Source organism: Microcebus murinus, chromosome 16 (genome assembly GCF_040939455.1).
Source record: "Microcebus murinus isolate Inina chromosome 16, M.murinus_Inina_mat1.0, whole genome shotgun sequence".
NCBI lineage: Eukaryota > Metazoa > Chordata > Mammalia > Primates > Cheirogaleidae > Microcebus > Microcebus murinus.
In genome coordinates, this window is record NC_134119.1 from 72465054 (window position 1) to 72492696 (window position 27643).

The 27643-nt window shown below is 64.1% G+C and overlaps 8 pseudogenes; all 8 read left to right on the plus strand.

Annotated features, from left to right (window-relative positions):
• Nucleotides 1-1514: 1514 nt before the first annotated feature.
• On the plus strand, nucleotides 1515-1633 carry LOC142861369 (uncharacterized; annotated as a pseudogene).
• A 3512-nt stretch (nucleotides 1634-5145) lies between these two features.
• Nucleotides 5146-5264, plus strand: LOC142861377 (uncharacterized; annotated as a pseudogene).
• A 3519-nt stretch (nucleotides 5265-8783) lies between these two features.
• Nucleotides 8784-8902, plus strand: LOC142861391 (uncharacterized; annotated as a pseudogene).
• A 3522-nt stretch (nucleotides 8903-12424) lies between these two features.
• On the plus strand, nucleotides 12425-12543 carry LOC142861378 (uncharacterized; annotated as a pseudogene).
• A 3519-nt stretch (nucleotides 12544-16062) lies between these two features.
• LOC142861379 (uncharacterized) lies at nucleotides 16063-16181 on the plus strand (annotated as a pseudogene).
• Nucleotides 16182-19700: 3519 nt separating this feature from the next.
• Nucleotides 19701-19819, plus strand: LOC142861392 (uncharacterized; annotated as a pseudogene).
• A 3514-nt stretch (nucleotides 19820-23333) lies between these two features.
• On the plus strand, nucleotides 23334-23452 carry LOC142861380 (uncharacterized; annotated as a pseudogene).
• A 3553-nt stretch (nucleotides 23453-27005) lies between these two features.
• Nucleotides 27006-27124, plus strand: LOC142861381 (uncharacterized; annotated as a pseudogene).
• The last annotated feature ends 519 nt before the right edge of the window (nucleotides 27125-27643 follow it).

Sequence of the window (27643 nt, forward strand, 5' to 3'; positions counted from 1 at the left end):
CCAACGCTTCCTGCAGGGACCCGGAGCTGGGAGGTGGCATCTCCCAGCCCTGGGCCGGGCAGAGCCCCAGCGGGCCATGCCCACAACCTCTCTCAGCACGGGTCCCCCAGAAGGCTCCTTTGGGACCAGGATTCTCCTGCGGGTGACTTCTTAAAGTCTGGCCCCTGGATGGAGGGGCACCGGGAGCAGAGGAGCCGGAAGCGGAAGGGGGTGCCCATGCGAGGGGACATTTTCAGGCCAAGTACCAGCTTCAGCCTGATCCTCCTGGGAACCCCGGGGTGTACGTCACACCTCCTGGTTGTCCCGCTCTGAGACAAGGAGCCGGGCTTCGCATTCCCACAGCAGCCAGTCGTGGGCTGAGGACACCTGGGGCCTTGGGAACTCCCTGGCTTCTCTTTGGATTACCATTTGGAGCTGCTTGGGAATCGTGCCGCCACACACACCCGAGTGCAGGTGTCTTCTGCACAGACTGCGGGCCTCGCGCTTCTGAATGCCACTGGCTCGCCACCCACCCACGGGTGAACCTGGTCAGGGTGCTTTCTCTAAGGAGCCGACTCTGATCCGGGCGGGCTACCGGTGTCTCTGTTTGCTCGTTTCTTTCTTCCATGTCGGGAAAGTCTGCCTTACTGGGTGTGGAAATCTCCTATGCCTTTCCTCGCCTATTCTGTCAGCTTTAAAATTCTCTTTCAGTTGCCACCCTCACAGATGGATTAGGAAACTCTTTCCGGTGCACTCATTAGTGAAATGACCTCAAGGAAGCTCGAATCCAATATCTAATCGCCGGCTTTTAGCAAGTCCACACCCGAGGGTGGTTGGGGTCCAATCCAGCCCCGGGCCAGGCCCAGGCCCCTTGGACTGGGCCACAGGAGGACACGGAGCAGGGTCCCGGCCCCCACGGGAGCGATGCCGGCAGTTCTCCAAGGGCTTGGGGGTTTTCCAGAGGTAGGAGATGGAGGGGACTGATTTCTTCAGCGCCCCCCAAACCACCCCGCCCCACCCCAGCCATGGGACACATCCCGAGAGACGCCCCTACACTCGCTCCCCTCCCCCATGCGCTGTGCCCCAGCCCTGGCCCTGGGGAATAGGCGGCAGCCCACCCACAGGGCGGGGGCGCAGCTGACAGGGGTTGTGCGGGAGGGCGGCCCCTGGCTGGGGTCAAAGGGTGAGCGCGCCGCGTGCGCAGTCAGCGGCGGCGCGCTGGGGGTGGGGGCGGGTAGGTGAAGGAGGCGAGGTGAGGAGAGGAGGGGGGCTGGAAGGTCTCCACCTTGGCGGGTCCAGCCGTGGAGGCGCATCGTGTCTGTGTGTGTGTGTTTGTGTGTGTGTGTGTGTGTGTGTGTGTGTGTGTGTAGACAGCCCCCACCCCACCCCACCCCGCCCCGCCCCGTCCCTCACCTCAGTCCTCCGGAGTCCGCCCGACCGGGCCGGCCAACTGCACAGGCCCGGCGCGGGTCAGCGCTATCGCGGGGAAGCGCGGTGAGGCTGGCCTCTTGAGCGGGGCAGGGGCGCCCTCCGCGGTCTAGGGCCACACCACCCCGAACGCGCCCCATCTCGTCTGATCTCCGAAGCTAAGCAGCGTCGGGCCTGGTTAGTACTTGGATGGGAGACCGCCTGGGAATCCCGGGTGCCCTAGGCTTTTTTTTTTTTTTTTTTTTTTTTTTTGCCTGTTGCTCTGTCCCCTTGCCGGGAGCGCGGCGGGGCGGCGGTCCGGCGGATCACCCCCACCCTCAGCGCCCGCCGCGGTGCCTGCCGCCCCAGCCCGCACCGTGGGGCCTCCTCTTGTCCCAAGCCGGGACACCGCCGCCACGGGGCAGCATGCGTGCCATCTGGACTGTCCGGTCTCAGTCCAAAGGTCTGGTCTGTGGGAAACGACACGCTGGAGGAAACCTGGAGAGTCTGAGAGGGGAGGGAGTTCCGGAAGGATTCCAGGATGTCACTTTGAGCGAGTATGTGACCAGAACTCGTCCCGTTGCTTTTGGGGTTCTATGGGCTACACGTAGGAATCTCTGGTGGTGGCACTGGAGGTTGGGGGATCCGGAGTCACACCCAGACCTGCTCGACAGGCCTCCTTTTACTTTTCTTTTCGGATTCATGTTCTTAGAAAGTGTCTCTTATCTCTATGATTGCATTTTCTTTTCTCTCTCCTTTCTAGCAGATGATGGGAGTACAAGTATTGAGGTGACATGTGTTGCCCGTGCCCCCCTCCCCCCTGTCTCCTTATTTATTTCTCATTCTCCCCCAGCGTATTGTGGGGGTACCAATGTTCAGGTCGGGTGCATTGCTCTTTCCCCGCCTCCCCCCTCGGGTCAGAGCTTCAAGTGCGCCCATCCCCCAGTCGGTGCGCACCCACCCCCTCCCTAATGGATGTGTATGCCCACCCCCTCCCCACGCCCGCCCGACACCCACCCGATGAAGGTGATTCCTCGCTGTCCACTTAGGTGTCCATCCGTTCGTACCAATTTGCCGGTGAGCGCGCGCACGTGGTGCTCGTGTGTCCGTTCTTGGGACACCTGGCCTACTGGAACGGGTTCCAGCTCTGGCCAGGAGAACACGAGAGGCGCCCCCTCACCGCTGCTCCTCACAGCCGAATGGCACTCCGTGGTGTCCACGCGCCACATGTTACTAATGCACTCCTGGATGGATGGGCACTCGGGTCGCTTCCACATCTTTGCGATTGTGAATTGTGCCCTAACTGTCACCCTACCCCTTACCCAGCCCGTCTCCTCTGCCCCTGCCTGACGCGCTCCTCCCCCGCCAGGCCCGTCACTGTCCTCGGCCCCTGCCCCTGCCTGACCGGCCCCTTCCCGCCCCGGCCCGTCACCGTCACCGTCCTCTGCCCCTGCCTGACAGGCTCCTCTCCGCCCGGCCCACCACCTGGGCCACTGCCTGACTCGCTCCTCCCCGGCCAGGCCCGTCACTGTCCTGGGCCCCCGCCTGACCGGCTCCTTCCCGCCCGGCCTGTCACCGTCCTCGGCCCCTGCCTGACACGCTCCTCCCCGCCCGTCACCGTCCTCGGCCCCTGCCTGACCGGCTCCTCCGTCGCCTGGGCCTTCCAGGGGCTTGGTGTGGACGCTGCTTCCAGGAAGCCCTCCAGGAACCCGGCAGCAGGGCGGCCGCAGCAGTCTGGCGCAGGCATCGCTAAGTCGCCTGCCGGGGACGGGGACGTGCCCCGCTGTGCCGCGGGGGCCCAGCCTGGTGTCTTCCCTGAGGCCCTGGGGCTGCCGGGACCGCCTCCTGATGGGGACGTCCACGCAGCTCTCCACGTCGGATTCCGGGGCTCTCTGTCCTGCCTGAAGGCCCAGCTGGCCTGCGGGTCCTTAGAGTGGCAGGAACATCCTCAAACTGATATTGCGAGTCCGGGGGTTGTCTGCACTTTTGTGCTGGGCACCCCAGGGAGGCCCAGGGGCTGGCTGGACAACGCGGTCTGCTCGGGTGCTTTGGAGGAGCAACCGATGCCCTTTGGACTTTGGTAGCAGCGTCTCAGGTGTCTCTGAGCCCTGCGCCATGTCGGGGAGGAGGCGGGAGGGGCCGCGACCTGCAGTCGTGTTCCCGGGGTGGCACGGCATGTGGCTTCTTCCACAGGCTGCTTGGCCTGGGCTCCCTGCACCTGGGCCTTTGGGGGACTGGCCCTGTGCTTGCCAACGCTTCCTGCAGGGACCCGGAGCTGGGAGGTGGCATCTCCCAGCCCTGGGCCGGGCAGAGCCCCAGCGGGCCATGCCCACAACCTCTCTCAGCACGGGTCCCCCAGAAGGCTCCTTTGGGACCAGGATTCTCCTGCGGGTGACTTCTTAAAGTCTGGCCCCTGGATGGAGGGGCACCGGGAGCAGAGGAGCCGGAAGCGGAAGGGGGTGCCCATGCGAGGGGACATTTTCAGGCCAAGTACCAGCTTCAGCCTGATCCTCCTGGGAACCCCGGGGTGTACGTCACACCTCCTGGTTGTCCCGCTCTGAGACAAGGAGCCGGGCTTCGCATTCCCACAGCAGCCAGTCGTGGGCTGAGGACACCTGGGGCCTTGGGAACTCCCTGGCTTCTCTTTGGATTACCATTTGGAGCTGCTTGGGAATCGTGCCGCCACACACACCCGAGTGCAGGTGTCTTCTGCACAGACTGCGGGCCTCGCGCTTCTGAATGCCACTGGCTCGCCACCCACCCACGGGTGAACCTGGTCAGGGTGCTTTCTCTAAGGAGCCGACTCTGATCCGGGCGGGCTACCGGTGTCTCTGTTTGCTCGTTTCTTTCTTCCATGTCGGGAAAGTCTGCCTTACTGGGTGTGGAAATCTCCTATGCCTTTCCTCGCCTATTCTGTCAGCTTTAAAATTCTCTTTCAGTTGCCACCCTCACAGATGGATTAGGAAACTCTTTCCGGTGCACTCATTAGTGAAATGACCTCAAGGAAGCTCGAATCCAATATCTAATCGCCGGCTTTTAGCAAGTCCACACCCGAGGGTGGTTGGGGTCCAATCCAGCCCCGGGCCAGGCCCAGGCCCCTTGGACTGGGCCACAGGAGGACACGGAGCAGGGTCCCGGCCCCCACGGGAGCGGTGCCGGCAGTTCTCCAAGGGCTTGGGGGTTTTCCAGAGGTAGGAGATGGAGGGGACTGATTTCTTCAGCGCCCCCCAAACCACCCCGCCCCACCCCAGCCATGGGACACATCCCGAGAGACGCCCCTACACTCGCTCCCCTCCCCCATGCGCTGTGCCCCAGCCCTGGCCCTGGGGAATAGGCGGCAGCCCACCCACAGGGCGGGGGCGCAGCTGACAGGGGTTGTGCGGGAGGGCGGCCCCTGGCTGGGGTCAAAGGGTGAGCGCGCGTGCGCAGTCAGCGGCGGCGCGCTGGGGGTGGGGGCGGGTAGGTGAAGGAGGCGAGGTGAGGAGAGGAGGGGGGCTGGAAGGTCTCCACCTTGGCGGGTCCAGCCGTGGAGGCGCATCGTGTCTGTGTGTGTGTGTTTGTGTGTGTGTGTGTGTGTGTGTGTGTGTGTGTGTGTGTAGACAGCCCCCACCCCACCCCGCCCCGCCCCGTCCCTCACCTCAGTCCTCCGGAGTCCGCCCGACCGGGCCGGCCAACTGCACAGGCCCGGCGCGGGTCAGCGCTATCGCGGGGAAGCGCGGTGAGGCTGGCCTCTTGAGCGGGGCAGGGGCGCCCTCCGCGGTCTAGGGCCACACCACCCCGAACGCGCCCCATCTCGTCTGATCTCCGAAGCTAAGCAGCGTCGGGCCTGGTTAGTACTTGGATGGGAGACCGCCTGGGAATCCCGGGTGTCCTAGGCTTTTTTTTTTTTTTTTTTTTTTTTTTTTTTGCCTGTTGCTCTGTCCCCTTGCCGGGAGCGCGGCGGGGCGGCGGTCCGGCGGATCACCCCCACCCTCAGCGCCCGCCGCGGTGCCTGCCGCCCCAGCCCGCACCGTGGGGCCTCCTCTTGTCCCAAGCCGGGACACCGCCGCCACGGGGCAGCATGCGTGCCATCTGGACTGTCCGGTCTCAGTCCAAAGGTCTGGTCTGTGGGAAACGACACGCTGGAGGAAACCTGGAGAGTCTGAGAGGGGAGGGAGTTCCGGAAGGATTCCAGGATGTCACTTTGAGCGAGTATGTGACCAGAACTCGTCCCGTTGCTTTTGGGGTTCTATGGGCTACACGTAGGAATCTCTGGTGGTGGCACTGGAGGTTGGGGGATCCGGAGTCACACCCAGACCTGCTCGACAGGCCTCCTTTTACTTTTCTTTTCGGATTCATGTTCTTAGAAAGTGTCTCTTATCTCTATGATTGCATTTTCTTTTCTCTCTCCTTTCTAGCAGATGATGGGAGTACAAGTATTGAGGTGACATGTGTTGCCCGTGCCCCCCTCCCCCCTGTCTCCTTATTTATTTCTCATTCTCTCCCAGCGTATTGTGGGGGTACCAATGTTCAGGTCGGGTGCATTGCTCTTTCCCCGCCTCCCCCCTCGGGTCAGAGCTTCAAGTGCGCCCATCCCCCAGTCGGTGCGCACCCACCCCCTCCCTAATGGATGTGTATGCCCACCCCCTCCCCACGCCCGCCCGACACCCACCCGATGAAGGTGATTCCTCGCTGTCCACTTAGGTGTCCATCCGTTCGTACCAATTTGCCGGTGAGCGCGCGCACGTGGTGCTCGTGTGTCCGTTCTTGGGACACCTGGCCTACTGGAACGGGTTCCAGCTCTGGCCAGGAGAACACGAGAGGCGCCCCCTCACCGCTGCTCCTCACAGCCGAATGGCACTCCGTGGTGTCCACGCGCCACATGTTACTAATGCACTCCTGGATGGATGGGCACTCGGGTCGCTTCCACATCTTTGCGATTGTGAATTGTGCCCTAACTGTCACCCTACCCCTTACCCAGCCCGTCTCCTCTGCCCCTGCCTGACGCGCTCCTCCCCCGCCAGGCCCGTCACTGTCCTCGGCCCCTGCCCCTGCCTGACCGGCCCCTTCCCGCCCCGGCCCGTCACCGTCACCGTCCTCTGCCCCTGCCTGACAGGCTCCTCTCCGCCCGGCCCACCACCTGGGCCACTGCCTGACTCGCTCCTCCCCGGCCAGGCCCGTCACTGTCCTGGGCCCCCGCCTGACCGGCTCCTTCCCGCCCGGCCTGTCACCGTCCTCGGCCCCTGCCTGACACGCTCCTCCCCGCCCGTCACCGTCCTCGGCCCCTGCCTGACCGGCTCCTCCGTCGCCTGGGCCTTCCAGGGGCTTGGTGTGGACGCTGCTTCCAGGAAGCCCTCCAGGAACCCGGCAGCAGGGCGGCCGCAGCAGTCTGTCGCAGGCATCGCTAAGTCGCCTGCCGGGGACGGGGACGTGCCCCGCTGTGCCGCGGGGGCCCAGCCTGGTGTCTTCCCTGAGGCCCTGGGGCTGCCGGGACCGCCTCCTGATGGGGACGTCCACGCAGCTCTCCACGTCGGATTCCGGGGCTCTCTGTCCTGCCTGAAGGCCCAGCTGGCCTGCGGGTCCTTAGAGTGGCAGGAACATCCTCAAACTGATATTGCGAGTCCGGGGGTTGTCTGCACTTTTGTGCTGGGCACCCCAGGGAGGCCCAGGGGCTGGCTGGACAACGCGGTCTGCTCGGGTGCTTTGGAGGAGCAACCGATGCCCTTTGGACTTTGGTAGCAGCGTCTCAGGTGTCTCTGAGCCCTGCGCCATGTCGGGGAGGAGGCGGGAGGGGCCGCGACCTGCAGTCGTGTTCCCGGGGTGGCACGGCATGTGGCTTCTTCCACAGGCTGCTTGGCCTGGGCTCCCTGCACCTGGGCCTTTGGGGGACTGGCCCTGTGCTTGCCAACGCTTCCTGCAGGGACCCGGAGCTGGGAGGTGGCATCTCCCAGCCCTGGGCCGGGCAGAGCCCCAGCGGGCCATGCCCACAACCTCTCTCAGCACGGGTCCCCCAGAAGGCTCCTTTGGGACCAGGATTCTCCTGCGGGTGACTTCTTAAAGTCTGGCCCCTGGATGGAGGGGCACCGGGAGCAGAGGAGCCGGAAGCGGAAGGGGGTGCCCATGCGAGGGGACATTTTCAGGCCAAGTACCAGCTTCAGCCTGATCCTCCTGGGAACCCCGGGGTGTACGTCACACCTCCTGGTTGTCCCGCTCTGAGACAAGGAGCCGGGCTTCGCATTCCCACAGCAGCCAGTCGTGGGCTGAGGACACCTGGGGCCTTGGGAACTCCCTGGCTTCTCTTTGGATTACCATTTGGAGCTGCTTGGGAATCGTGCCGCCACACACACCCGAGTGCAGGTGTCTTCTGCACAGACTGCGGGCCTCGCGCTTCTGAATGCCACTGGCTCGCCACCCACCCACGGGTGAACCTGGTCAGGGTGCTTTCTCTAAGGAGCCGACTCTGATCCGGGCGGGCTACCGGTGTCTCTGTTTGCTCGTTTCTTTCTTCCATGTCGGGAAAGTCTGCCTTACTGGGTGTGGAAATCTCCTATGCCTTTCCTCGCCTATTCTGTCAGCTTTAAAATTCTCTTTCAGTTGCCACCCTCACAGATGGATTAGGAAACTCTTTCCGGTGCACTCATTAGTGAAATGACCTCAAGGAAGCTCGAATCCAATATCTAATCGCCGGCTTTTAGCAAGTCCACACCCGAGGGTGGTTGGGGTCCAATCCAGCCCCGGGCCAGGCCCAGGCCCCTTGGACTGGGCCACAGGAGGACACGGAGCAGGGTCCCGGCCCCCACGGGAGCGGTGCCGGCAGTTCTCCAAGGGCTTGGGGGTTTTCCAGAGGTAGGAGATGGAGGGGACTGATTTCTTCAGCGCCCCCCAAACCACCCCGCCCCACCCCAGCCATGGGACACATCCCGAGAGACGCCCCTACACTCGCTCCCCTCCCCCATGCGCTGTGCCCCAGCCCTGGCCCTGGGGAATAGGCGGCAGCCCACCCACAGGGCGGGGGCGCAGCTGACAGGGGTTGTGCGGGAGGGCGGCCCCTGGCTGGGGTCAAAGGGTGAGCGCGCGTGCGCAGTCAGCGGCGGCGCGCTGGGGGTGGGGGCGGGTAGGTGAAGGAGGCGAGGTGAGGAGAGGAGGGGGGCTGGAAGGTCTCCACCTTGGCGGGTCCAGCCGTGGAGGCGCATCGTGTCTGTGTGTGTGTGTTTGTGTGTGTGTGTGTGTGTGTGTGTGTGTGTGTGTGTGTGTGTAGACAGCCCCCACCCCACCCCGCCCCGCCCCGTCCCTCACCTCAGTCCTCCGGAGTCCGCCCGACCGGGCCGGCCAACTGCACAGGCCCGGCGCGGGTCAGCGCTATCGCGGGGAAGCGCGGTGAGGCTGGCCTCTTGAGCGGGGCAGGGGCGCCCTCCGCGGTCTACGGCCACACCACCCCGAACGCGCCCCATCTCGTCTGATCTCCGAAGCTAAGCAGCGTCGGGCCTGGTTAGTACTTGGATGGGAGACCGCCTGGGAATCCCGGGTGTCCTAGGCTTTTTTTTTTTTTTTTTTTTTTTTTTTTTTTGCCTGTTGCTCTGTCCCCTTGCCGGGAGCGCGGCGGGGCGGCGGTCCGGCGGATCACCCCCACCCTCAGCGCCCGCCGCGGTGCCTGCCGCCCCAGCCCGCACCGTGGGGCCTCCTCTTGTCCCAAGCCGGGACACCGCCGCCACGGGGCAGCATGCGTGCCATCTGGACTGTCCGGTCTCAGTCCAAAGGTCTGGTCTGTGGGAAACGACACGCTGGAGGAAACCTGGAGAGTCTGAGAGGGGAGGGAGTTCCGGAAGGATTCCAGGATGTCACTTTGAGCGAGTATGTGACCAGAACTCGTCCCGTTGCTTTTGGGGTTCTATGGGCTACACGTAGGAATCTCTGGTGGTGGCACTGGAGGTTGGGGGATCCGGAGTCACACCCAGACCTGCTCGACAGGCCTCCTTTTACTTTTCTTTTCGGATTCATGTTCTTAGAAAGTGTCTCTTATCTCTATGATTGCATTTTCTTTTCTCTCTCCTTTCTAGCAGATGATGGGAGTACAAGTATTGAGGTGACATGTGTTGCCCGTGCCCCCCTCCCCCCTGTCTCCTTATTTATTTCTCATTCTCTCCCAGCGTATTGTGGGGGTACCAATGTTCAGGTCGGGTGCATTGCTCTTTCCCCGCCTCCCCCCTCGGGTCAGAGCTTCAAGTGCGCCCATCCCCCAGTGGGTGCGCACCCACCCCCTCCCTAATGGATGTGTATGCCCACCCCCTCCCCACGCCCGCCCGACACCCACCCGATGAAGGTGATTCCTCGCTGTCCACTTAGGTGTCCATCCGTTCCTACCAATTTGCCGGTGAGCGCGCGCACGTGGTGCTCGTGTGTCCGTTCTTGGGACACCTGGCCTACTGGAACGGGTTCCAGCTCTGGCCAGGAGAACACGAGAGGCGCCCCCTCACCGCTGCTCCTCACAGCCGAATGGCACTCCGTGGTGTCCACGCGCCACATGTTACTAATGCACTCCTGGATGGATGGGCACTCGGGTCGCTTCCACATCTTTGCGATTGTGAATTGTGCCCTAACTGTCACCCTACCCCTTACCCAGCCCGTCTCCTCTGCCCCTGCCTGACGCGCTCCTCCCCCGCCAGGCCCGTCACTGTCCTCGGCCCCTGCCCCTGCCTGACCGGCCCCTTCCCGCCCCGGCCCGTCACCGTCACCGTCCTCTGCCCCTGCCTGACAGGCTCCTCTCCGCCCGGCCCACCACCTGGGCCACTGCCTGACTCGCTCCTCCCCGGCCAGGCCCGTCACTGTCCTGGGCCCCCGCCTGACCGGCTCCTTCCCGCCCGGCCTGTCACCGTCCTCGGCCCCTGCCTGACACGCTCCTCCCCGCCCGTCACCGTCCTCGGCCCCTGCCTGACCGGCTCCTCCGTCGCCTGGGCCTTCCAGGGGCTTGGTGTGGACGCTGCTTCCAGGAAGCCCTCCAGGAACCCGGCAGCAGGGCGGCCGCAGCAGTCTGGCGCAGGCATCGCTAAGTCGCCTGCCGGGGACGGGGACGTGCCCCGCTGTGCCGCGGGGGCCCAGCCTGGTGTCTTCCCTGAGGCCCTGGGGCTGCCGGGACCGCCTCCTGATGGGGACGTCCACGCAGCTCTCCACGTCGGATTCCGGGGCTCTCTGTCCTGCCTGAAGGCCCAGCTGGCCTGCGGGTCCTTAGAGTGGCAGGAACATCCTCAAACTGATATTGCGAGTCCGGGGGTTGTCTGCACTTTTGTGCTGGGCACCCCAGGGAGGCCCAGGGGCTGGCTGGACAACGCGGTCTGCTCGGGTGCTTTGGAGGAGCAACCGATGCCCTTTGGACTTTGGTAGCAGCGTCTCAGGTGTCTCTGAGCCCTGCGCCATGTCGGGGAGGAGGCGGGAGGGGCCGCGACCTGCAGTCGTGTTCCCGGGGTGGCACGGCATGTGGCTTCTTCCACAGGCTGCTTGGCCTGGGCTCCCTGCACCTGGGCCTTTGGGGGACTGGCCCTGTGCTTGCCAACGCTTCCTGCAGGGACCCGGAGCTGGGAGGTGGCATCTCCCAGCCCTGGGCCGGGCAGAGCCCCAGCGGGCCATGCCCACAACCTCTCTCAGCACGGGTCCCCCAGAAGGCTCCTTTGGGACCAGGATTCTCCTGCGGGTGACTTCTTAAAGTCTGGCCCCTGGATGGAGGGGCACCGGGAGCAGAGGAGCCGGAAGCGGAAGGGGGTGCCCATGCGAGGGGACATTTTCAGGCCAAGTACCAGCTTCAGCCTGATCCTCCTGGGAACCCCGGGGTGTACGTCACACCTCCTGGTTGTCCCGCTCTGAGACAAGGAGCCGGGCTTCGCATTCCCACAGCAGCCAGTCGTGGGCTGAGGACACCTGGGGCCTTGGGAACTCCCTGGCTTCTCTTTGGATTACCATTTGGAGCTGCTTGGGAATCGTGCCGCCACACACACCCGAGTGCAGGTGTCTTCTGCACAGACTGCGGGCCTCGCGCTTCTGAATGCCACTGGCTCGCCACCCACCCACGGGTGAACCTGGTCAGGGTGCTTTCTCTAAGGAGCCGACTCTGATCCGGGCGGGCTACCGGTGTCTCTGTTTGCTCGTTTCTTTCTTCCATGTCGGGAAAGTCTGCCTTACTGGGTGTGGAAATCTCCTATGCCTTTCCTCGCCTATTCTGTCAGCTTTAAAATTCTCTTTCAGTTGCCACCCTCACAGATGGATTAGGAAACTCTTTCCGGTGCACTCATTAGTGAAATGACCTCAAGGAAGCTCGAATCCAATATCTAATCGCCGGCTTTTAGCAAGTCCACACCCGAGGGTGGTTGGGGTCCAATCCAGCCCCGGGCCAGGCCCAGGCCCCTTGGACTGGGCCACAGGAGGACACGGAGCAGGGTCCCGGCCCCCACGGGAGCGGTGCCGGCAGTTCTCCAAGGGCTTGGGGGTTTTCCAGAGGTAGGAGATGGAGGGGACTGATTTCTTCAGCGCCCCCCAAACCACCCCGCCCCACCCCAGCCATGGGACACATCCCGAGAGACGCCCCTACACTCGCTCCCCTCCCCCATGCGCTGTGCCCCAGCCCTGGCCCTGGGGAATAGGCGGCAGCCCACCCACAGGGCGGGGGCGCAGCTGACAGGGGTTGTGCGGGAGGGCGGCCCCTGGCTGGGGTCAAAGGGTGAGCGCGCGTGCGCAGTCAGCGGCGGCGCGCTGGGGGTGGGGGCGGGTAGGTGAAGGAGGCGAGGTGAGGAGAGGAGGGGGGCTGGAAGGTCTCCACCTTGGCGGGTCCAGCCGTGGAGGCGCATCGTGTCTGTGTGTGTGTGTTTGTGTGTGTGTGTGTGTGTGTGTGTGTGTGTGTGTGTGTGTGTGTAGACAGCCCCCACCCCACCCCGCCCCGCCCCGTCCCTCACCTCAGTCCTCCGGAGTCCGCCCGACCGGGCCGGCGAACTGCACAGGCCCGGCGCGGGTCAGCGCTATCGCGGGGAAGCGCGGTGAGGCTGGCCTCTTGAGCGGGGCAGGGGCGCCCTCCGCGGTCTAGGGCCACACCACCCCGAACGCGCCCCATCTCGTCTGATCTCCGAAGCTAAGCAGCGTCGGGCCTGGTTAGTACTTGGATGGGAGACCGCCTGGGAATCCCGGGTGTCCTAGGCTTTTTTTTTTTTTTTTTTTTTTTTTTTTGCCTGTTGCTCTGTCCCCTTGCCGGGAGCGCGGCGGGGCGGCGGTCCGGCGGATCACCCCCACCCTCAGCGCCCGCCGCGGTGCCTGCCGCCCCAGCCCGCACCGTGGGGCCTCCTCTTGTCCCAAGCCGGGACACCGCCGCCACGGGGCAGCATGCGTGCCATCTGGACTGTCCGGTCTCAGTCCAAAGGTCTGGTCTGTGGGAAACGACACGCTGGAGGAAACCTGGAGAGTCTGAGAGGGGAGGGAGTTCCGGAAGGATTCCAGGATGTCACTTTGAGCGAGTATGTGACCAGAACTCGTCCCGTTGCTTTTGGGGTTCTATGGGCTACACGTAGGAATCTCTGGTGGTGGCACTGGAGGTTGGGGGATCCGGAGTCACACCCAGACCTGCTCGACAGGCCTCCTTTTACTTTTCTTTTCGGATTCATGTTCTTAGAAAGTGTCTCTTATCTCTATGATTGCATTTTCTTTTCTCTCTCCTTTCTAGCAGATGATGGGAGTACAAGTATTGAGGTGACATGTGTTGCCCGTGCCCCCCTCCCCCCTGTCTCCTTATTTATTTCTCATTCTCTCCCAGCGTATTGTGGGGGTACCAATGTTCAGGTCGGGTGCATTGCTCTTTCCCCGCCTCCCCCCTCGGGTCAGAGCTTCAAGTGCGCCCATCCCCCAGTCGGTGCGCACCCACCCCCTCCCTAATGGATGTGTATGCCCACCCCCTCCCCACGCCCGCCCGACACCCACCCGATGAAGGTGATTCCTCGCTGTCCACTTAGGTGTCCATCCGTTCCTACCAATTTGCCGGTGAGCGCGCGCACGTGGTGCTCGTGTGTCCGTTCTTGGGACACCTGGCCTACTGGAACGGGTTCCAGCTCTGGCCAGGAGAACACGAGAGGCGCCCCCTCACCGCTGCTCCTCACAGCCGAATGGCACTCCGTGGTGTCCACGCGCCACATGTTACTAATGCACTCCTGGATGGATGGGCACTCGGGTCGCTTCCACATCTTTGCGATTGTGAATTGTGCCCTAACTGTCACCCTACCCCTTACCCAGCCCGTCTCCTCTGCCCCTGCCTGACGCGCTCCTCCCCCGCCAGGCCCGTCACTGTCCTCGGCCCCTGCCCCTGCCTGACCGGCCCCTTCCCGCCCCGGCCCGTCACCGTCACCGTCCTCTGCCCCTGCCTGACAGGCTCCTCTCCGCCCGGCCCACCACCTGGGCCACTGCCTGACTCGCTCCTCCCCGGCCAGGCCCGTCACTGTCCTGGGCCCCCGCCTGACCGGCTCCTTCCCGCCCGGCCTGTCACCGTCCTCGGCCCCTGCCTGACACGCTCCTCCCCGCCCGTCACCGTCCTCGGCCCCTGCCTGACCGGCTCCTCCGTCGCCTGGGCCTTCCAGGGGCTTGGTGTGGACGCTGCTTCCAGGAAGCCCTCCAGGAACCCGGCAGCAGGGCGGCCGCAGCAGTCTGGCGCAGGCATCGCTAAGTCGCCTGCCGGGGACGGGGACGTGCCCCGCTGTGCCGCGGGGGCCCAGCCTGGTGTCTTCCCTGAGGCCCTGGGGCTGCCGGGACCGCCTCCTGATGGGGACGTCCACGCAGCTCTCCACGTCGGATTCCGGGGCTCTCTGTCCTGCCTGAAGGCCCAGCTGGCCTGCGGGTCCTTAGAGTGGCAGGAACATCCTCAAACTGATATTGCGAGTCCGGGGGTTGTCTGCACTTTTGTGCTGGGCACCCCAGGGAGGCCCAGGGGCTGGCTGGACAACGCGGTCTGCTCGGGTGCTTTGGAGGAGCAACCGATGCCCTTTGGACTTTGGTAGCAGCGTCTCAGGTGTCTCTGAGCCCTGCGCCATGTCGGGGAGGAGGCGGGAGGGGCCGCGACCTGCAGTCGTGTTCCCGGGGTGGCACGGCATGTGGCTTCTTCCACAGGCTGCTTGGCCTGGGCTCCCTGCACCTGGGCCTTTGGGGGACTGGCCCTGTGCTTGCCAACGCTTCCTGCAGGGACCCGGAGCTGGGAGGTGGCATCTCCCAGCCCTGGGCCGGGCAGAGCCCCAGCGGGCCATGCCCACAACCTCTCTCAGCACGGGTCCCCCAGAAGGCTCCTTTGGGACCAGGATTCTCCTGCGGGTGACTTCTTAAAGTCTGGCCCCTGGATGGAGGGGCACCGGGAGCAGAGGAGCCGGAAGCGGAAGGGGGTGCCCATGCGAGGGGACATTTTCAGGCCAAGTACCAGCTTCAGCCTGATCCTCCTGGGAACCCCGGGGTGTACGTCACACCTCCTGGTTGTCCCGCTCTGAGACAAGGAGCCGGGCTTCGCATTCCCACAGCAGCCAGTCGTGGGCTGAGGACACCTGGGGCCTTGGGAACTCCCTGGCTTCTCTTTGGATTACCATTTGGAGCTGCTTGGGAATCGTGCCGCCACACACACCCGAGTGCAGGTGTCTTCTGCACAGACTGTGGGCCTCGCGCTTCTGAATGCCACTGGCTCGCCACCCACCCACGGGTGAACCTGGTCAGGGTGCTTTCTCTAAGGAGCCGACTCTGATCCGGGCGGGCTACCGGTGTCTCTGTTTGCTCGTTTCTTTCTTCCATGTCGGGAAAGTCTGCCTTACTGGGTGTGGAAATCTCCTATGCCTTTCCTCGCCTATTCTGTCAGCTTTAAAATTCTCTTTCAGTTGCCACCCTCACAGATGGATTAGGAAACTCTTTCCGGTGCACTCATTAGTGAAATGACCTCAAGGAAGCTCGAATCCAATATCTAATCGCCGGCTTTTAGCAAGTCCACACCCGAGGGTGGTTGGGGTCCAATCCAGCCCCGGGCCAGGCCCAGGCCCCTTGGACTGGGCCACAGGAGGACACGGAGCAGGGTCCCGGCCCCCACGGGAGCGGTGCCGGCAGTTCTCCAAGGGCTTGGGGGTTTTCCAGAGGTAGGAGATGGAGGGGACTGATTTCTTCAGCGCCCCCCAAACCACCCCGCCCCACCCCAGCCATGGGACACATCCCGAGAGACGCCCCTACACTCGCTCCCCTCCCCCATGCGCTGTGCCCCAGCCCTGGCCCTGGGGAATAGGCGGCAGCCCACCCACAGGGCGGGGGCGCAGCTGACAGGGGTTGTGCGGGAGGGCGGCCCCTGGCTGGGGTCAAAGGGTGAGCGCGCGTGCGCAGTCAGCGGCGGCGCGCTGGGGGTGGGGGCGGGTAGGTGAAGGAGGCGAGGTGAGGAGAGGAGGGGGGCTGGAAGGTCTCCACCTTGGCGGGTCCAGCCGTGGAGGCGCATCGTGTCTGTGTGTGTGTGTTTGTGTGTGTGTGTGTGTGTGTGTGTGTGTGTGTGTGTGTGTGTGTAGACAGCCCCCACCCCACCCCGCCCCGCCCCGTCCCTCACCTCAGTCCTCCGGAGTCCGCCCGACCGGGCCGGCGAACTGCACAGGCCCGGCGCGGGTCAGCGCTATCGCGGGGAAGCGCGGTGAGGCTGGCCTCTTGAGCGGGGCAGGGGCGCCCTCCGCGGTCTAGGGCCACACCACCCCGAACGCGCCCCATCTCGTCTGATCTCCGAAGCTAAGCAGCGTCGGGCCTGGTTAGTACTTGGATGGGAGACCGCCTGGGAATCCCGGGTGTCCTAGGCTTTTTTTTTTTTTTTTTTTTTTTTTTTTTTGCCTGTTGCTCTGTCCCCTTGCCGGGAGCGCGGCGGGGCGGCGGTCCGGCGGATCACCCCCACCCTCAGCGCCCGCCGCGGTGCCTGCCGCCCCAGCCCGCACCGTGGGGCCTCCTCTTGTCCCAAGCCGGGACACCGCCGCCACGGGGCAGCATGCGTGCCATCTGGACTGTCCGGTCTCAGTCCAAAGGTCTGGTCTGTGGGAAACGACACGCTGGAGGAAACCTGGAGAGTCTGAGAGGGGAGGGAGTTCCGGAAGGATTCCAGGATGTCACTTTGAGCGAGTATGTGACCAGAACTCGTCCCGTTGCTTTTGGGGTTCTATGGGCTACACGTAGGAATCTCTGGTGGTGGCACTGGAGGTTGGGGGATCCGGAGTCACACCCAGACCTGCTCGACAGGCCTCCTTTTACTTTTCTTTTCGGATTCATGTTCTTAGAAAGTGTCTCTTATCTCTATGATTGCATTTTCTTTTCTCTCTCCTTTCTAGCAGATGATGGGAGTACAAGTATTGAGGTGACATGTGTTGCCCGTGCCCCCCTCCCCCCTGTCTCCTTATTTATTTCTCATTCTCTCCCAGCGTATTGTGGGGGTACCAATGTTCAGGTCGGGTGCATTGCTCTTTCCCCGCCTCCCCCCTCGGGTCAGAGCTTCAAGTGCGCCCATCCCCCAGTCGGTGCGCACCCACCCCCTCCCTAATGGATGTGTATGCCCACCCCCTCCCCACGCCCGCCCGACACCCACCCGATGAAGGTGATTCCTCGCTGTCCACTTAGGTGTCCATCCGTTCCTACCAATTTGCCGGTGAGCGCGCGCACGTGGTGCTCGTGTGTCCGTTCTTGGGACACCTGGCCTACTGGAACGGGTTCCAGCTCTGGCCAGGAGAACACGAGAGGCGCCCCCTCACCGCTGCTCCTCACAGCCGAATGGCACTCCGTGGTGTCCACGCGCCACATGTTACTAATGCACTCCTGGATGGATGGGCACTCGGGTCGCTTCCACATCTTTGCGATTGTGAATTGTGCCCTAACTGTCACCCTACCCCTTACCCAGCCCGTCTCCTCTGCCCCTGCCTGACGCGCTCCTCCCCCGCCAGGCCCGTCACTGTCCTCGGCCCCTGCCCCTGCCTGACCGGCCCCTTCCCGCCCCGGCCCGTCACCGTCACCGTCCTCTGCCCCTGCCTGACAGGCTCCTCTCCGCCCGGCCCACCACCTGGGCCACTGCCTGACTCGCTCCTCCCCGGCCAGGCCCGTCACTGTCCTGGGCCCCCGCCTGACCGGCTCCTTCCCGCCCGGCCTGTCACCGTCCTCGGCCCCTGCCTGACACGCTCCTCCCCGCCCGTCACCGTCCTCGGCCCCTGCCTGACCGGCTCCTCCGTCGCCTGGGCCTTCCAGGGGCTTGGTGTGGACGCTGCTTCCAGGAAGCCCTCCAGGAACCCGGCAGCAGGGCGGCCGCAGCAGTCTGGCGCAGGCATCGCTAAGTCGCCTGCCGGGGACGGGGACGTGCCCCGCTGTGCCGCGGGGGCCCAGCCTGGTGTCTTCCCTGAGGCCCTGGGGCTGCCGGGACCGCCTCCTGATGGGGACGTCCACGCAGCTCTCCACGTCGGATTCCGGGGCTCTCTGTCCTGCCTGAAGGCCCAGCTGGCCTGCGGGTCCTTAGAGTGGCAGGAACATCCTCAAACTGATATTGCGAGTCCGGGGGTTGTCTGCACTTTTGTGCTGGGCACCCCAGGGAGGCCCAGGGGCTGGCTGGACAACGCGGTCTGCTCGGGTGCTTTGGAGGAGCAACCGATGCCCTTTGGACTTTGGTAGCAGCGTCTCAGGTGTCTCTGAGCCCTGCGCCATGTCGGGGAGGAGGCGGGAGGGGCCGCGACCTGCAGTCGTGTTCCCGGGGTGGCACGGCATGTGGCTTCTTCCACAGGCTGCTTGGCCTGGGCTCCCTGCACCTGGGCCTTTGGGGGACTGGCCCTGTGCTTGCCAACGCTTCCTGCAGGGACCCGGAGCTGGGAGGTGGCATCTCCCAGCCCTGGGCCGGGCAGAGCCCCAGCGGGCCATGCCCACAACCTCTCTCAGCACGGGTCCCCCAGAAGGCTCCTTTGGGACCAGGATTCTCCTGCGGGTGACTTCTTAAAGTCTGGCCCCTGGATGGAGGGGCACCGGGAGCAGAGGAGCCGGAAGCGGAAGGGGGTGCCCATGCGAGGGGACATTTTCAGGCCAAGTACCAGCTTCAGCCTGATCCTCCTGGGAACCCCGGGGTGTACGTCACACCTCCTGGTTGTCCCGCTCTGAGACAAGGAGCCGGGCTTCGCATTCCCACAGCAGCCAGTCGTGGGCTGAGGACACCTGGGGCCTTGGGAACTCCCTGGCTTCTCTTTGGATTACCATTTGGAGCTGCTTGGGAATCGTGCCGCCACACACACCCGAGTGCAGGTGTCTTCTGCACAGACTGCGGGCCTCGCGCTTCTGAATGCCACTGGCTCGCCACCCACCCACGGGTGAACCTGGTCAGGGTGCTTTCTCTAAGGAGCCGACTCTGATCCGGGCGGGCTACCGGTGTCTCTGTTTGCTCGTTTCTTTCTTCCATGTCGGGAAAGTCTGCCTTACTGGGTGTGGAAATCTCCTATGCCTTTCCTCGCCTATTCTGTCAGCTTTAAAATTCTCTTTCAGTTGCCACCCTCACAGATGGATTAGGAAACTCTTTCCGGTGCACTCATTAGTGAAATGACCTCAAGGAAGCTCGAATCCAATATCTAATCGCCGGCTTTTAGCAAGTCCACACCCGAGGGTGGTTGGGGTCCAATCCAGCCCCGGGCCAGGCCCAGGCCCCTTGGACTGGGCCACAGGAGGACACGGAGCAGGGTCCCGGCCCCCACGGGAGCGGTGCCGGCAGTTCTCCAAGGGCTTGGGGGTTTTCCAGAGGTAGGAGATGGAGGGGACTGATTTCTTCAGCGCCCCCCAAACCACCCCGCCCCACCCCAGCCATGGGACACATCCCGAGAGACGCCCCTACACTCGCTCCCCTCCCCCATGCGCTGTGCCCCAGCCCTGGCCCTGGGGAATAGGCGGCAGCCCACCCACAGGGCGGGGGCGCAGCTGACAGGGGTTGTGCGGGAGGGCGGCCCCTGGCTGGGGTCAAAGGGTGAGCGCGCGTGCGCAGTCAGCGGCGGCGCGCTGGGGGTGGGGGCGGGTAGGTGAAGGAGGCGAGGTGAGGAGAGGAGGGGGGCTGGAAGGTCTCCACCTTGGCGGGTCCAGCCGTGGAGGCGCATCGTGTCTGTGTGTGTGTGTTTGTGTGTGTGTGTGTGTGTGTGTGTGTGTGTGTGTGTGTGTGTAGACAGCCCCCACCCCACCCCGCCCCGCCCCGTCCCTCACCTCAGTCCTCCGGAGTCCGCCCGACCGGGCCGGCCAACTGCACAGGCCCGGCGCGGGTCAGCGCTATCGCGGGGAAGCGCGGTGAGGCTGGCCTCTTGAGCGGGGCAGGGGCGCCCTCCGCGGTCTACGGCCACACCACCCCGAACGCGCCCCATCTCGTCTGATCTCCGAAGCTAAGCAGCGTCGGGCCTGGTTAGTACTTGGATGGGAGACCGCCTGGGAATCCCGGGTGTCCTAGGCTTTTTTTTTTTTTTTTTTTTTTTTTTTTTTTGCCTGTTGCTCTGTCCCCTTGCCGGGAGCGCGGCGGGGCGGCGGTCCGGCGGATCACCCCCACCCTCAGCGCCCGCCGCGGTGCCTGCCGCCCCAGCCCGCACCGTGGGGCCTCCTCTTGTCCCAAGCCGGGACACCGCCGCCACGGGGCAGCATGCGTGCCATCTGGACTGTCCGGTCTCAGTCCAAAGGTCTGGTCTGTGGGAAACGACACGCTGGAGGAAACCTGGAGAGTCTGAGAGGGGAGGGAGTTCCGGAAGGATTCCAGGATGTCACTTTGAGCGAGTATGTGACCAGAACTCGTCCCGTTGCTTTTGGGGTTCTATGGGCTACACGTAGGAATCTCTGGTGGTGGCACTGGAGGTTGGGGGATCCGGAGTCACACCCAGACCTGCTCGACAGGCCTCCTTTTACTTTTCTTTTCGGATTCATGTTCTTAGAAAGTGTCTCTTATCTCTATGATTGCATTTTCTTTTCTCTCTCCTTTCTAGCAGATGATGGGAGTACAAGTATTGAGGTGACATGTGTTGCCCGTGCCCCCCTCCCCCCTGTCTCCTTATTTATTTCTCATTCTCTCCCAGCGTATTGTGGGGGTACCAATGTTCAGGTCGGGTGCATTGCTCTTTCCCCGCCTCCCCCCTCGGGTCAGAGCTTCAAGTGCGCCCATCCCCCAGTGGGTGCGCACCCACCCCCTCCCTAATGGATGTGTATGCCCACCCCCTCCCCACGCCCGCCCGACACCCACCCGATGAAGGTGATTCCTCGCTGTCCACTTAGGTGTCCATCCGTTCCTACCAATTTGCCGGTGAGCGCGCGCACGTGGTGCTCGTGTGTCCGTTCTTGGGACACCTGGCCTACTGGAACGGGTTCCAGCTCTGGCCAGGAGAACACGAGAGGCGCCCCCTCACCGCTGCTCCTCACAGCCGAATGGCACTCCGTGGTGTCCACGCGCCACATGTTACTAATGCACTCCTGGATGGATGGGCACTCGGGTCGCTTCCACATCTTTGCGATTGTGAATTGTGCCCTAACTGTCACCCTACCCCTTACCCAGCCCGTCTCCTCTGCCCCTGCCTGACGCGCTCCTCCCCCGCCAGGCCCGTCACTGTCCTCGGCCCCTGCCCCTGCCTGACCGGCCCCTTCCCGCCCCGGCCCGTCACCGTCACCGTCCTCTGCCCCTGCCTGACAGGCTCCTCTCCGCCCGGCCCACCACCTGGGCCACTGCCTGACTCGCTCCTCCCCGGCCAGGCCCGTCACTGTCCTGGGCCCCCGCCTGACCGGCTCCTTCCCGCCCGGCCTGTCACCGTCCTCGGCCCCTGCCTGACACGCTCCTCCCCGCCCGTCACCGTCCTCGGCCCCTGCCTGACCGGCTCCTCCGTCGCCTGGGCCTTCCAGGGGCTTGGTGTGGACGCTGCTTCCAGGAAGCCCTCCAGGAACCCGGCAGCAGGGCGGCCGCAGCAGTCTGGCGCAGGCATCGCTAAGTCGCCTGCCGGGGACGGGGACGTGCCCCGCTGTGCCGCGGGGGCCCAGCCTGGTGTCTTCCCTGAGGCCCTGGGGCTGCCGGGACCGCCTCCTGATGGGGACGTCCACGCAGCTCTCCACGTCGGATTCCGGGGCTCTCTGTCCTGCCTGAAGGCCCAGCTGGCCTGCGGGTCCTTAGAGTGGCAGGAACATCCTCAAACTGATATTGCGAGTCCGGGGGTTGTCTGCACTTTTGTGCTGGGCACCCCAGGGAGGCCCAGGGGCTGGCTGGACAACGCGGTCTGCTCGGGTGCTTTGGAGGAGCAACCGATGCCCTTTGGACTTTGGTAGCAGCGTCTCAGGTGTCTCTGAGCCCTGCGCCATGTCGGGGAGGAGGCGGGAGGGGCCGCGACCTGCAGTCGTGTTCCCGGGGTGGCACGGCATGTGGCTTCTTCCACAGGCTGCTTGGCCTGGGCTCCCTGCACCTGGGCCTTTGGGGGACTGGCCCTGTGCTTGCCAACGCTTCCTGCAGGGACCCGGAGCTGGGAGGTGGCATCTCCCAGCCCTGGGCCGGGCAGAGCCCCAGCGGGCCATGCCCACAACCTCTCTCAGCACGGGTCCCCCAGAAGGCTCCTTTGGGACCAGGATTCTCCTGCGGGTGACTTCTTAAAGTCTGGCCCCTGGATGGAGGGGCACCGGGAGCAGAGGAGCCGGAAGCGGAAGGGGGTGCCCATGCGAGGGGACATTTTCAGGCCAAGTACCAGCTTCAGCCTGATCCTCCTGGGAACCCCGGGGTGTACGTCACACCTCCTGGTTGTCCCGCTCTGAGACAAGGAGCCGGGCTTCGCATTCCCACAGCAGCCAGTCGTGGGCTGAGGACACCTGGGGCCTTGGGAACTCCCTGGCTTCTCTTTGGATTACCATTTGGAGCTGCTTGGGAATCGTGCCGCCACACACACCCGAGTGCAGGTGTCTTCTGCACAGACTGCGGGCCTCGCGCTTCTGAATGCCACTGGCTCGCCACCCACCCACGGGTGAACCTGGTCAGGGTGCTTTCTCTAAGGAGCCGACTCTGATCCGGGCGGGCTACCGGTGTCTCTGTTTGCTCGTTTCTTTCTTCCATTTCGGGAAAGTCTGCCTTACTGGGTGTGGAAATCTCCTATGCCTTTCCTCGCCTATTCTGTCAGCTTTAAAATTCTCTTTCAGTTGCCACCCTCACAGATGGATTAGGAAACTCTTTCCGGTGCACTCATTAGTGAAATGACCTCAAGGAAGCTCGAATCCAATATCTAATCGCCGGCTTTTAGCAAGTCCACACCCGAGGGTGGTTGGGGTCCAATCCAGCCCCGGGCCAGGCCCAGGCCCCTTGGACTGGGCCACAGGAGGACACGGAGCAGGGTCCCGGCCCCCACGGGAGCGGTGCCGGCAGTTCTCCAAGGGCTTGGGGGTTTTCCAGAGGTAGGAGATGGAGGGGACTGATTTCTTCAGCGCCCCCCAAACCACCCCGCCCCACCCCAGCCATGGGACACATCCCGAGAGACGCCCCTACACTCGCTCCCCTCCCCCATGCGCTGTGCCCCAGCCCTGGCCCTGGGGAATAGGCGGCAGCCCACCCACAGGGCGGGGGCGCAGCTGACAGGGGTTGTGCGGGAGGGCGGCCCCTGGCTGGGGTCAAAGGGTGAGCGCGCGTGCGCAGTCAGCGGCGGCGCGCTGGGGGTGGGGGCGGGTAGGTGAAGGAGGCGAGGTGAGGAGAGGAGGGGGGCTGGAAGGTCTCCACCTTGGCGGGTCCAGCCGTGGAGGCGCATCGTGTCTGTGTGTGTGTGTTTGTGTGTGTGTGTGTGTGTGTGTGTGTGTGTGTGTGTAGACAGCCCCCACCCCACCCCGCCCCGCCCCGTCCCTCACCTCAGTCCTCCGGAGTCCGCCCGACCGGGCCGGCCAACTGCACAGGCCCGGCGCGGGTCAGCGCTATCGCGGGGAAGCGCGGTGAGGCTGGCCTCTTGAGCGGGGCAGGGGCGCCCTCCGCGGTCTAGGGCCACACCACCCCGAACGCGCCCCATCTCGTCTGATCTCCGAAGCTAAGCAGCGTCGGGCCTGGTTAGTACTTGGATGGGAGACCGCCTGGGAATCCCGGGTGTCCTAGGCTTTTTTTTTTTTTTTTTTTTTTTTTTTTTTGCCTGTTGCTCTGTCCCCTTGCCGGGAGCGCGGCGGGGCGGCGGTCCGGCGGATCACCCCCACCCTCAGCGCCCGCCGCGGTGCCTGCCGCCCCAGCCCGCACCGTGGGGCCTCCTCTTGTCCCAAGCCGGGACACCGCCGCCACGGGGCAGCATGCGTGCCATCTGGACTGTCCGGTCTCAGTCCAAAGGTCTGGTCTGTGGGAAACGACACGCTGGAGGAAACCTGGAGAGTCTGAGAGGGGAGGGAGTTCCGGAAGGATTCCAGGATGTCACTTTGAGCGAGTATGTGACCAGAACTCGTCCCGTTGCTTTTGGGGTTCTATGGGCTACACGTAGGAATCTCTGGTGGTGGCACTGGAGGTTGGGGGATCCGGAGTCACACCCAGACCTGCTCGACAGGCCTCCTTTTACTTTTCTTTTCGGATTCATGTTCTTAGAAAGTGTCTCTTATCTCTATGATTGCATTTTCTTTTCTCTCTCCTTTCTAGCAGATGATGGGAGTACAAGTATTGAGGTGACATGTGTTGCCCGTGCCCCCCTCCCCCCTGTCTCCTTATTTATTTCTCATTCTCTCCCAGCGTATTGTGGGGGTACCAATGTTCAGGTCGGGTGCATTGCTCTTTCCCCGCCTCCCCCCTCGGGTCAGAGCTTCAAGTGCGCCCATCCCCCAGTCGGTGCGCACCCACCCCCTCCCTAATGGATGTGTATGCCCACCCCCTCCCCACGCCCGCCCGACACCCACCCGATGAAGGTGATTCCTCGCTGTCCACTTAGGTGTCCATCCGTTCCTACCAATTTGCCGGTGAGCGCGCGCACGTGGTGCTCGTGTGTCCGTTCTTGGGACACCTGGCCTACTGGAACGGGTTCCAGCTCTGGCCAGGAGAACACGAGAGGCGCCCCCTCACCGCTGCTCCTCACAGCCGAATGGCACTCCGTGGTGTCCACGCGCCACATGTTACTAATGCACTCCTGGATGGATGGGCACTCGGGTCGCTTCCACATCTTTGCGATTGTGAATTGTGCCCTAACTGTCACCCTACCCCTTACCCAGCCCGTCTCCTCTGCCCCTGCCTGACGCGCTCCTCCCCCGCCAGGCCCGTCACTGTCCTCGGCCCCTGCCCCTGCCTGACCGGCCCCTTCCCGCCCCGGCCCGTCACCGTCACCGTCCTCTGCCCCTGCCTGACAGGCTCCTCTCCGCCCGGCCCACCACCTGGGCCACTGCCTGACTCGCTCCTCCCCGGCCAGGCCCGTCACTGTCCTGGGCCCCCGCCTGACCGGCTCCTTCCCGCCCGGCCTGTCACCGTCCTCGGCCCCTGCCTGACACGCTCCTCCCCGCCCGTCACCGTCCTCGGCCCCTGCCTGACCGGCTCCTCCGTCGCCTGGGCCTTCCAGGGGCTTGGTGTGGACGCTGCTTCCAGGAAGCCCTCCAGGAACCCGGCAGCAGGGCGGCCGCAGCAGTCTGGCGCAGGCATCGCTAAGTCGCCTGCCGGGGACGGGGACGTGCCCCGCTGTGCCGCGGGGGCCCAGCCTGGTGTCTTCCCTGAGGCCCTGGGGCTGCCGCTCCCCGCAAGGGGAGAGCCTCGGAGGTGGGGACCGCCTCCTGATGGGGACGTCCACGCAGCTCTCCACGTCGGATTCCGGGGCTCTCTGTCCTGCCTGAAGGCCCAGCTGGCCTGCGGGTCCTTAGAGTGGCAGGAACATCCTCAAACTGATATTGCGAGTCCGGGGGTTGTCTGCACTTTTGTGCTGGGCACCCCAGGGAGGCCCAGGGGCTGGCTGGACAACGCGGTCTGCTCGGGTGCTTTGGAGGAGCAACCGATGCCCTTTGGACTTTGGTAGCAGCGTCTCAGGTGTCTCTGAGCCCTGCGCCATGTCGGGGAGGAGGCGGGAGGGGCCGCGACCTGCAGTCGTGTTCCCGGGGTGGCACGGCATGTGGCTTCTTCCACAGGCTGCTTGGCCTGGGCTCCCTGCACCTGGGCCTTTGGGGGACTGGCCCTGTGCTTGCCAACGCTTCCTGCAGGGACCCGGAGCTGGGAGGTGGCATCTCCCAGCCCTGGGCCGGGCAGAGCCCCAGCGGGCCATGCCCACAACCTCTCTCAGCACGGGTCCCCCAGAAGGCTCCTTTGGGACCAGGATTCTCCTGCGGGTGACTTCTTAAAGTCTGGCCCCTGGATGGAGGGGCACCGGGAGCAGAGGAGCCGGAAGCGGAAGGGGGTGCCCATGCGAGGGGACATTTTCAGGCCAAGTACCAGCTTCAGCCTGATCCTCCTGGGAACCCCGGGGTGTACGTCACACCTCCTGGTTGTCCCGCTCTGAGACAAGGAGCCGGGCTTCGCATTCCCACAGCAGCCAGTCGTGGGCTGAGGACACCTGGGGCCTTGGGAACTCCCTGGCTTCTCTTTGGATTACCATTTGGAGCTGCTTGGGAATCGTGCCGCCACACACACCCGAGTGCAGGTGTCTTCTGCACAGACTGCGGGCCTCGCGCTTCTGAATGCCACTGGCTCGCCACCCACCCACGGGTGAACCTGGTCAGGGTGCTTTCTCTAAGGAGCCGACTCTGATCCGGGCGGGCTACCGGTGTCTCTGTTTGCTCGTTTCTTTCTTCCATGTCGGGAAAGTCTGCCTTACTGGGTGTGGAAATCTCCTATGCCTTTCCTCGCCTATTCTGTCAGCTTTAAAATTCTCTTTCAGTTGCCACCCTCACAGATGGATTAGGAAACTCTTTCCGGTGCACTCATTAGTGAAATGACCTCAAGGAAGCTCGAATCCAATATCTAATCGCCGGCTTTTAGCAAGTCCACACCCGAGGGTGGTTGGGGTCCAATCCAGCCCCGGGCCAGGCCCAGGCCCCTTGGACTGGGCCACAGGAGGACACGGAGCAGGGTCCCGGCCCCCACGGGAGCGGTGCCGGCAGTTCTCCAAGGGCTTGGGGGTTTTCCAGAGGTAGGAGATGGAGGGGACTGATTTCTTCAGCGCCCCCCAAACCACCCCGCCCCACCCCAGCCATGGGACACATCCCGAGAGACGCCCCTACACTCGCTCCCCTCCCCCATGCGCTGTGCCCCAGCCCTGGCCCTGGGGAATAGGCGGCAGCCCACCCACAGGGCGGGGGCGCAGCTGACAGGGGTTGTGCGGGAGGGCGGCCCCTGGCTGGGGTCAAAGGGTGAGCGCGCGTGCGCAGTCAGCGGCGGCGCGCTGGGGGTGGGGGCGGGTAGGTGAAGGAGGCGAGGTGAGGAGAGGAGGGGGGCTGGAAGGTCTCCACCTTGGCGGGTCCAGCCGTGGAGGCGCATCGTGTCTGTGTGTGTGTGTTTGTGTGTGTGTGTGTGTGTGTGTGTGTGTGTGTGTGTGTGTGTGTGTAGACAGCCCCCACCCCACCCCGCCCCGCCCCGTCCCTCACCTCAGTCCTCCGGAGTCCGCCCGACCGGGCCGGCCAACTGCACAGGCCCGGCGCGGGTCAGCGCTATCGCGGGGAAGCGCGGTGAGGCTGGCCTCTTGAGCGGGGCAGGGGCGCCCTCCGCGGTCTAGGGCCACACCACCCCGAACGCGCCCCATCTCGTCTGATCTCCGAAGCTAAGCAGCGTCGGGCCTGGTTAGTACTTGGATGGGAGACCGCCTGGGAATCCCGGGTGTCCTAGGCTTTTTTTTTTTTTTTTTTTTTTTTTTTTTGCCTGTTGCTCTGTCCCCTTGCCGGGAGCGCGGCGGGGCGGCGGTCCGGCGGATCACCCCCACCCTCAGCGCCCGCCGCGGTGCCTGCCGCCCCAGCCCGCACCGTGGGGCCTCCTCTTGTCCCAAGCCGGGACACCGCCGCCACGGGGCAGCATGCGTGCCATCTGGACTGTCCGGTCTCAGTCCAAAGGTCTGGTCTGTGGGAAACGACACGCTGGAGGAAACCTGGAGAGTCTGAGAGGGGAGGGAGTTCCGGAAGGATTCCAGGATGTCACTTTGAGCGAGTATGTGACCAGAACTCGTCCCGTTGCTTTTGGGGTTCTATGGGCTACACGTAGGAATCTCTGGTGGTGGCACTGGAGGTTGGGGGATCCGGAGTCACACCCAGACCTGCTCGACAGGCCTCCTTTTACTTTTCTTTTCGGATTCATGTTCTTAGAAAGTGTCTCTTATCTCTATGATTGCATTTTCTTTTCTCTCTCCTTTCTAGC